Source organism: Dermacentor albipictus, chromosome 2 (genome assembly GCF_038994185.2).
Source record: "Dermacentor albipictus isolate Rhodes 1998 colony chromosome 2, USDA_Dalb.pri_finalv2, whole genome shotgun sequence".
Lineage (NCBI taxonomy): Eukaryota > Metazoa > Arthropoda > Arachnida > Ixodida > Ixodidae > Dermacentor > Dermacentor albipictus.
In genome coordinates this window covers 33376701-33384897 of record NC_091822.1, presented here as the reverse complement: position 1 = coordinate 33384897, position 8197 = coordinate 33376701, and the positions used below count along the sequence as shown (strand labels likewise).

Sequence of the window (8197 nt, the reverse complement as noted above, 5' to 3'; positions counted from 1 at the left end):
CCTCGTGGCGAGAATTTTATTCGATAGTAATTAGGAACCACCCTGAATTAAAAAAAAACGAGTTTTATGAATTATGGCCAGCACCCATTTCTGAAAGATAATTCTCTATATCCGCACAATAAACAAAGCAATTTTGCGGAGAATAGTCATCGAAGAAGGCAGGATATTGGCTTCCTAGAATGAAACATATTGATGCGCTCTAGTGCGCAAACTGCCTAAGGAGTGTTGGTGCGGTGACCATTTCTTCGGACACGGTGCCATAAAGCAAAAGTTCCAAAGAGGACTCCGGCCGCTAAGCTTACGGCTCCCATTGTTCGGTAAAAGCCGTCGTATGACCCTCGGGCATCGCGGAAGGCTCCTGCGTGAAAGTACAAAAAAAAATTGATAAGTAACCGACACGATGTTTGAATGGAAACAAACTATTGTTTGGTCAAGTGTCCGAAGAAAAGTCGCCTATCGAGGAAACATAGTGGTGCCAAAAAAAGATGCACTCACCAATACTAAGCGAAAAACAAAGAACAAGACTTGGGCTCCATACGAACCCCTTGATCACACTGAATATATGAGCCTGGACGCGCGGCTATTTATGGAAGAGGTGGCGCAGCGTAAGCCTGTATATATGGAGTTTGAAGTTTGAAGTTTATTTTGATTTTGACTATACAAGATGCGGGAATATTACCCCGTGTCCAATTTATTGTGCATCTAGTTGTGTCAATGTAGTGTTATTCTAAGAGCAAACAGGCAGGTAAGTGTTTCTCTGTTGCGATGAAGGCAGCCGAATCCCAGCTGGTTAGTTCTGGTTAGCTGGTCTGGTTAGTTCACGATGTTTCTGCAGCGGGCGCAGCAACGTGCCACATTTTTGTTTAGATCCTGAGTGCAAAACGTAAATGTTTTTTTATGTCGTTGCAAAATCGCAGGCGTGTATATTTTTCATAGATTTAACACAAGTACGCAATAATTGAATTACAGAAAATGGTATCGCGGTCCCGAAATCAGCGAATAGCTTTTAGTGGGTGCACTTGTTTGCGATGGCGCAGCATGACGACCCTGCGAGGTAGAAAACAAGTCATTCTTTACAGCTTTTCAGAGGAGATTGTAAAGTCTATGCCGCATGCTATGCAATAATCATTGGCTCTAATATTTACAGGAGCCTCATTGCCAGTTGGGCGATGCTTTCATGCCATCTTCGAAACCTGTTTCAGCCCCCTTGGGTTACATAAATTACAAGCATGGATAAGATACGCTAAGGTGATATGGTGTTGCGATTATGAAAAAAAAATTGATTTAATGAAAGTTTTAAGGCAATTGCAACAGCGTCGTTCTGCACAAAAATCGACGCAGCTTCAGAAAATAAAGTTCTTAACCAAATATTTGCTTCCTAGGTAAATATATATATTGACGGTAGTAGTAATTATTCTACGATATTTTAAACATCTTTTAAAGAAGGTGACTTCACTTATTGTCAAGAGCTATTTATTTATTTAGTCATACTGTTAACCCTCACTTGAGGGTCGTTACAGGGAGGGTCAGTAATACATAGAACAAATATTGAAGATCATTTGTAGTAGAACATTTGTAATACATAGAACATTTGTAGAAAAAGAACACACAGCTACATGCAAGGACAAATATAAGCTATACAGTGTGAGCGAAATACTTGTCAAGGCCAACCTCAAAATCACTCATAGCATTTTTTTGTACCACATCATTCGGTAATTCATTCCACATTTTAATAGCGTCAGGAAAGAAAGAAAAGCGGAATAAGTCTGTTCGAGCTGATATTGGTTGCACGAATGTACTGCGTGTTGTTCGTGGTAGCCTTTTGTGAAAGAGCGTCAGATAATCATCCTTGTTTATTTTCACATCTGCGTGTAGTATTTGAAAAAGCAATTTCAATCCCTGCTTCTGCCTTCTTAATTCCAGTGGTTCCAAGTTACATATTTTTAACATTTCAGTTACCGAGTCACGTCGTCGATATTTAGAGCAGATAAAGCGAACTGACATTCTTTGAATTCGTTCTAGTTTATGTTTTACAACCTTTTGATGTGGGCTCCACACAGCACCAGCGTATTCTAGGCTCGGACGGATATATGTCTTGTAAGCAATCAACTTGACTTCTTTCGTCGCATGGCGTAATTTTCTTTGCAAGTAGCACAACTTCTTGAATGCTGATTGACAAATATTTTCAACATGAGGACGCCAGTTCAATTTGTCTGTTATGGTTATACCCAAATATTTGAAGCTACATACTTTTACCAGTATATTCTCAGCAATATTATATGTGAACGAGAACACTTCCTTTCTTTTTGTTATGTGTGTGTAAGTGGTTTTTGTTAAATTAATTTCCATACCCCATTTTTGACACCACGAGCTTAAGTTTTGAAGACACTGGTTGAGTTTAAATTGATCTTCCCTGCATGTTACCGGACAATAAATTAGGCAATCATCTGCGAAAAGCTTAATTCTTACAGGTGATTGGACAACCGCTGAGATATCATCAATGTATAGCAGAAAAAGGAGTGGCCCTAGTACGGAACCCTGCGGCACGCCCGAATACACCTGACGATTTCCTGAAATAGTATCTGCCACTCGGACTGCTTGTTGGCGATCAGTTAAATACGCTCCTATCCAATCGAGAACATCCTCACTAAGACCGACATTGCGAAGCTTGTAGAGCCGTTTACGGTGTGAAACTTTGTCAAAAGCCTTCGCAAAATCTATGCATATAACATCGACTTGTACACAGGCATCTATAGCAACACAGAAATCATGAATCGTTTCGATCAACTGCGTTACAGTTGAAAGGCCACTGCGGAATCCATGCTGAAACGGACATAATAAGTCATTTTGTTCCAGAAATTGTCTGATGTATTTTGCCACTATATGCTCAAATATTTTACAACACACCGATGTGAGAGACACAGGCCTATAATTGCTTAACATTGTTCTATTGCCACCTTTGAAAATTGGGACCACAATTGCTCTACGCCAATCTTGAGGTAGCGAGTGGCATTTTAAAGACTTCTGAAATATAATTACTAGGTAATACGACAACCACTCCGCGAATCTTCGCAGAAATTCATTCGGTATACCGTCAGGCCCACATGACTTTTTCGTGTCCAGAAGGAGCAGCTGATCAAATATGCCTTCTCGGCTAATATTAATATTACCTGCTTGAAGTGGCAATGTAGGAGCCGATTCATATTCTTTGTTGTCATCCTGTTCCGTACAGAACACTGACTGGAAATATCGATTGAATCTGTCAGCGATAACAGGCCTTTCCGTAATTACTTCCGTTCCTTCTACAATCTGTTCAACAGCCAGAACTTTCGTGGAGAGCTCTTCAGAAAGTTAGTGAGGGTGTTATTAAAAAATTGTTTTTTAGACTGCGCCATCTCTGCCTTCAAGTTTTCTTTTGCACGCGATATTTCCACCGGGAACCTTTTATTTTTGCGCAGTCTTTTTATTCTGCGCTTCATCTGAATTATTTTTCGGTTTATCCATGGGTTTCTTCGTTTTGTTTTTTTAGTGCGAGTAGGTACGTAGTTATCTAAACAGTACTGCACAATTTTCTTAAAACGTTCCCAAAGCTGTTCAACCGACTCAAGCCTTGATATCACCTCAAATTCGCTAAGCGACGTTTCTAAAAAGTCAATGATAGTCGTATCATCAGCACGACCGTAGTCTTTAACATGTGCATGAGCGTGACACTTTGCTCGAATGCTGATGTCACAGAACACGTCAACCACAACCATTCTGTGGTCCGATATTCCATCCTCAACTGATACGGCGTAATCGTCCACTTTACTTGATATGAAAACCAAGTCTAACAATGACTGTGACGTAGGGGTGATTCTTGTGCAGTCTTTTACAATTTGTGTGAGATTATGAGAAAACATTAGCTCTAATAGCGTATCAGCGCTACGGGTTTCTACATGAGCAGTTGAAAAGCTTTCCCAGTTAATATGCGGTAAGTTGAGGTCTCCAGCCATTATTAGTCTTGTGTTTCCATTTACATGATCACACAAAAACATATTTAAGTCCTCTAGAAACTCGGGCGGAGTGCTGGGCGGTCTGTAGACGGCCCCAATAAGATATGTAATGTTGGCGTAATTCACCTTGCACCACACTGATTCTGGTAAATGGCAATCTACTTTTATTGCCACCATTGTGCTTTTAGTTATCACCGCTACACCACCACCTCGAGTGTCCCTATCCCATCGAAAAATCTTGTATCCCGGCGGCACAATGCAGTTATCCGTTATGACACTATTCAGCCATGTCTCTGTTATGACCATAATGTGGGGACTGTATGTAATAAGTAAGCATTCTAAATCTGTTACTTTGCTTACAATGCTTCGCGAATTTATTAAAAGAAATTTGAGCTATGATCGCGCCGGCTGAGGTGGCATCCCGCCCCCGCTATCCACCGCTCCAGGCATACGCGATCCGCGATGAGCGGAAGCTTCGGAGCCGTTGTGACGTTTTGGTTTATCTTGTTTATGCTTGCACTGACAACGAATGTTCCGTTTTCGATCCCATTCATAGAGCTCACCGTTTACTTTAAGCTTATCATGAACCAGCTTCACTTTGGCGCCATTTGCTCTTTCTGCTTCGCCGCTTCGCCACAACTTCTTCCTGACGTCGACGGTTTCCTTCGCGTAATCATTGCTGATGCTAATGGTAGACCCCTTCAGCTTTCCACAGTTTTTGAGAACATTTTCCTTTTCCGAGTGATTATAAAAGTTCATAATGACTGGTCTTGAACTATTTGGTTTTTCCTTACCCAGCCGGTGAATTCGGTCTACTGATTTCACTACAACGCCCAATTTTGCTTCGAACAGATTACTAACAACGGCTCCCCTCAAGTCTGATTCGGTTTCACCAGAACTTTCAGGTAGGCCGAAAACGATAAGGTTATTGCGTCTGCTCCTGTTTTCATAGTCAATTAATTTCTGTTCCTGTTGCCAAACAATAGTTTCCAGGCTAGTAATACGCTCACCCATTTCCTCAATAACTTTAAGATAGCCGGTCAATTTGTCAGTTTTAGTATTTAAATCGGATACCTCCTCCTTTATAGCATCTATCTTAGATTCAAATGTAGCCTGATTTTGTTAGATTTGCTCCAACATCTCAGCTGTCTTTGGCCCCGGGTTTTCCTCAACGTCACCAGACATCAAAAGCATCAGCACTGCAGACCAGCAATCAATGACACTAGCAATACAGTTGTGAGGGCACGGCAATACCAACAAAAATCGATTGTCACTTCGGTAACATGCAGCATTGGAGTGGTAACGAACCTGCACAGACAGTAATGCCAGCTTAGGCATGTTTTCTGCAGGCCATGTGCCGTGCCCTCTGAAGGCTTCCTGGATGTGCTGCTCCTTTTGTAGCCGAGCCAGAGGTGACGTCACCGCTGATGACAGCCGATCCTCCCACGCATTGCTTGCAGTATCCAGATAAGTTCCGTTGATAGGTAGCTAGTTTGCGTCGTTCGTAGTCGTAGTCGTCGCTCCTATAATCCACGACAAAACCTGCACAGACAGTAATGCCGGCTTAGGCATGTTTTCTGCAGGCCATGTGCCGTGCCCTCTGAAGGCTTCCTGGATGTGCTGCTCCTTTTGTAGCCGAGCCAGAGGTGACGTCACCGCTGATGACAGCCGATCCTCCCACGCATTGCTTGCAGTATCCAGATAAGTTCCGTTGATAGGTAGTCAGTTTGCGTCGTTCGTAGTCGTAGTCGTCGCTCCTATAATCCACGACAAAACCTGCACAGACAGTAATGCCAGCTTAGGCATGTTTTCTGCAGGCCATGTGCCGTGCCCTCTGATTGATTGTGAACGTGTTAAAAACGAGAGCATAAATAAAAAATCTAGAAGTCTCATGTGCTAGGTTGCGCCCACAAGAGGCAGCAATACTTTCCCGCTAGCAGCGAACACGATAGGCAGCCATCGAGTCAACTCTCTCAGGGCTTCGAGGGGTCAAGTATTTCAACATGAGCCACTTATGCAGCATTTGAATGTATGCAAGCACCAGCGGTACCGATCATGCTAGCAGCATATATTTGAGGTTGTACACACAAAACACGCATCACGTCACTTATGCTGTGGGATGAAACACAGTTCTCTTCTTTACTACCGGATGCACTATCTCACTTTTCGGAAGAGCGATAACCTGGTCACAGCGGCAATTCTGAGAAAAAATGGTCACCCAAAAAATGTCATACCTCAAGGACAGCGTTCGGCTATTAAAGCAAGATTTCATTCTTTAATGTCATTGCATGCGTGAGGTGAACTGTTTAGCATTTTCTGGAAGGCACGCGGGTACTAACGATTATGTTGGAACGTTGGAAGAGTCATGTATAAACGCCGAGACGCTTGACCCACTCAGCAGTTTTCAACGATCGCCCACTATTCTTGCTGCTACCGTTGTGCCTTACTGTTTGCTTTCCCTGGGCACAAGTTCGCTGCAAAGAGAGTTACTTTCGTGAATCACAGTACTCGCTACTGTGTTTTCCGTCACTACAATGTGACAACTGGCGGAGGTGCTTTTGCGTACACGCAACGAACGCCCCCGTCAAATCCACACCCTAAAGAAAAGAACAGGGTCGCCCCAGACGATGCAGCAAGCCGCAGGCTTCGAAGCCTGCCCCCGGAGCTCCAACTTCTACGTTAAACGACCAGCAACTTTGTGGTGATGTCAACTACCACCAGGACTGACCGAGCATCGCCTGTAGCCATCGTGCTACAACAATCCAGGGAACAACTTATCGTCCATGGAGCTTCATCTGACGATTCAGGAACTTGGCTCTTGACATTCGAAAGGTTTTCAACTTTCAAGAACTGAAACTCTGAAGACCAGCTTCACCAATGCATACTCCTCGTTGGAGGATGCTGTGAAGACAAGGTTCGAGAACCGGGAGTCCACAGTTACAACGTGGGATCTGTTCTGCAGTAACTACCTTAGGACTTTGACCAGCATTTTCCGAAAAGAAAGGGCCAAAGTTTTACAGAAAGCTCGAGCGCAGCGACCAATTCGGAACGTTGATATTTTTATGGAAGAGAAGACCCGTCTTTTCCGCCACGCTGACGCGTAAATGTCAGTTCGAATGAAAGTTCCCCTATTCATGCGTGATATGGAGCAGGACTTTTTCGACAGAATGATACGGAACCCACCGAAGACCATGGAGAGTTTCTTCGTGAGGCCACCAACATCTACAAAACGCTCCAAATGTGGAACAGCCAATACAACCGCGGCACACCCATGACCGACTGCGCCGATGTTTAAGCCCTCTGCTCCCACTACATGCGGGATGCCATAACAGCAGAACTGCGAATGATGTTTCCAGCGTCGTAGCTCCAGGTCGCAGTGATTGCTGATAGTGTTCGTGAAGAAATCCAGCCCTTGCCAGGAGCACAAAAATCACTGCACCCTCAGTTTGAAGCAACGAGCTACCGAGCTGTGGCCCGCCCTCAAGTCTCTCCACGTCAGCCAAGACCCGGTAATGTCGCAGTTCTGCCGCCAGCCACCACCGCCATTGCCAGCACCTCCGCCTGTCAGACCACGCAATTCCCCGATTCAGACAGACGTGTGGCGTGTTCCAGACCACAGCCCGCTCTGCTATTAGTGCGGAACAGTCGGCCATATCTACCGCCGATGCCAACGCTGCGACTTGGAACTACAAGCATTGGCTGCGAACGGGCCGTGCCCACAGCAAGGTGAACGGCCTTGTGATATCGCCGCCTATAGCCACTCAGTAGCGCGCTCGACAACGGTACCATTCGTCGTGACCAGGCCGCTACCTTTGGTCAGTTAGCTCTTATCCTGTTAACTTAAAGAAGCAACTGGTGGAGGTGTGGTTGTGATTTGTCGAAATGCCGAAGATCCTCCGGCGCCGACAAAGACACTTAAACATTAAATTGAAGTATTAAATTTAAACTTAAATATTATTATTTAAAGTTAAACTATTATTTAAACTTAAACTATTAAATTGCCTACTCGCATATCCTTGCACTCTGAAACATTAATTGATTTGTGCTTCACTAATTTCCCACCTCAGAGTTGCATATCCGGTGTTTTTTCTTCTGGAATTAGTGATCACTTACCTTTCTTTTCACTTTTTCCTGATACGACCAAATTGAATAAACGCGTTCACGCTCGTAGAGTTAATGATGAAAAGAGCATCTCCAGATTTTGT

The 8197-nt window shown here is 43.8% G+C and overlaps 1 long non-coding RNA gene across 1 annotated transcript; it reads right to left on the bottom strand.

Annotated features, from left to right (window-relative positions):
- On the bottom strand, window positions 1–5814 carry LOC135916593 (uncharacterized). Its single transcript, XR_010568978.2, has 2 exons — window positions 5301–5814; window positions 1–358 (listed from the first exon to the last, which is right to left on the bottom strand). It is a non-coding gene; the product is annotated as an uncharacterized lncRNA (long non-coding RNA).
- Between the last annotated feature and the right edge of the window lie 2383 nt (window positions 5815–8197).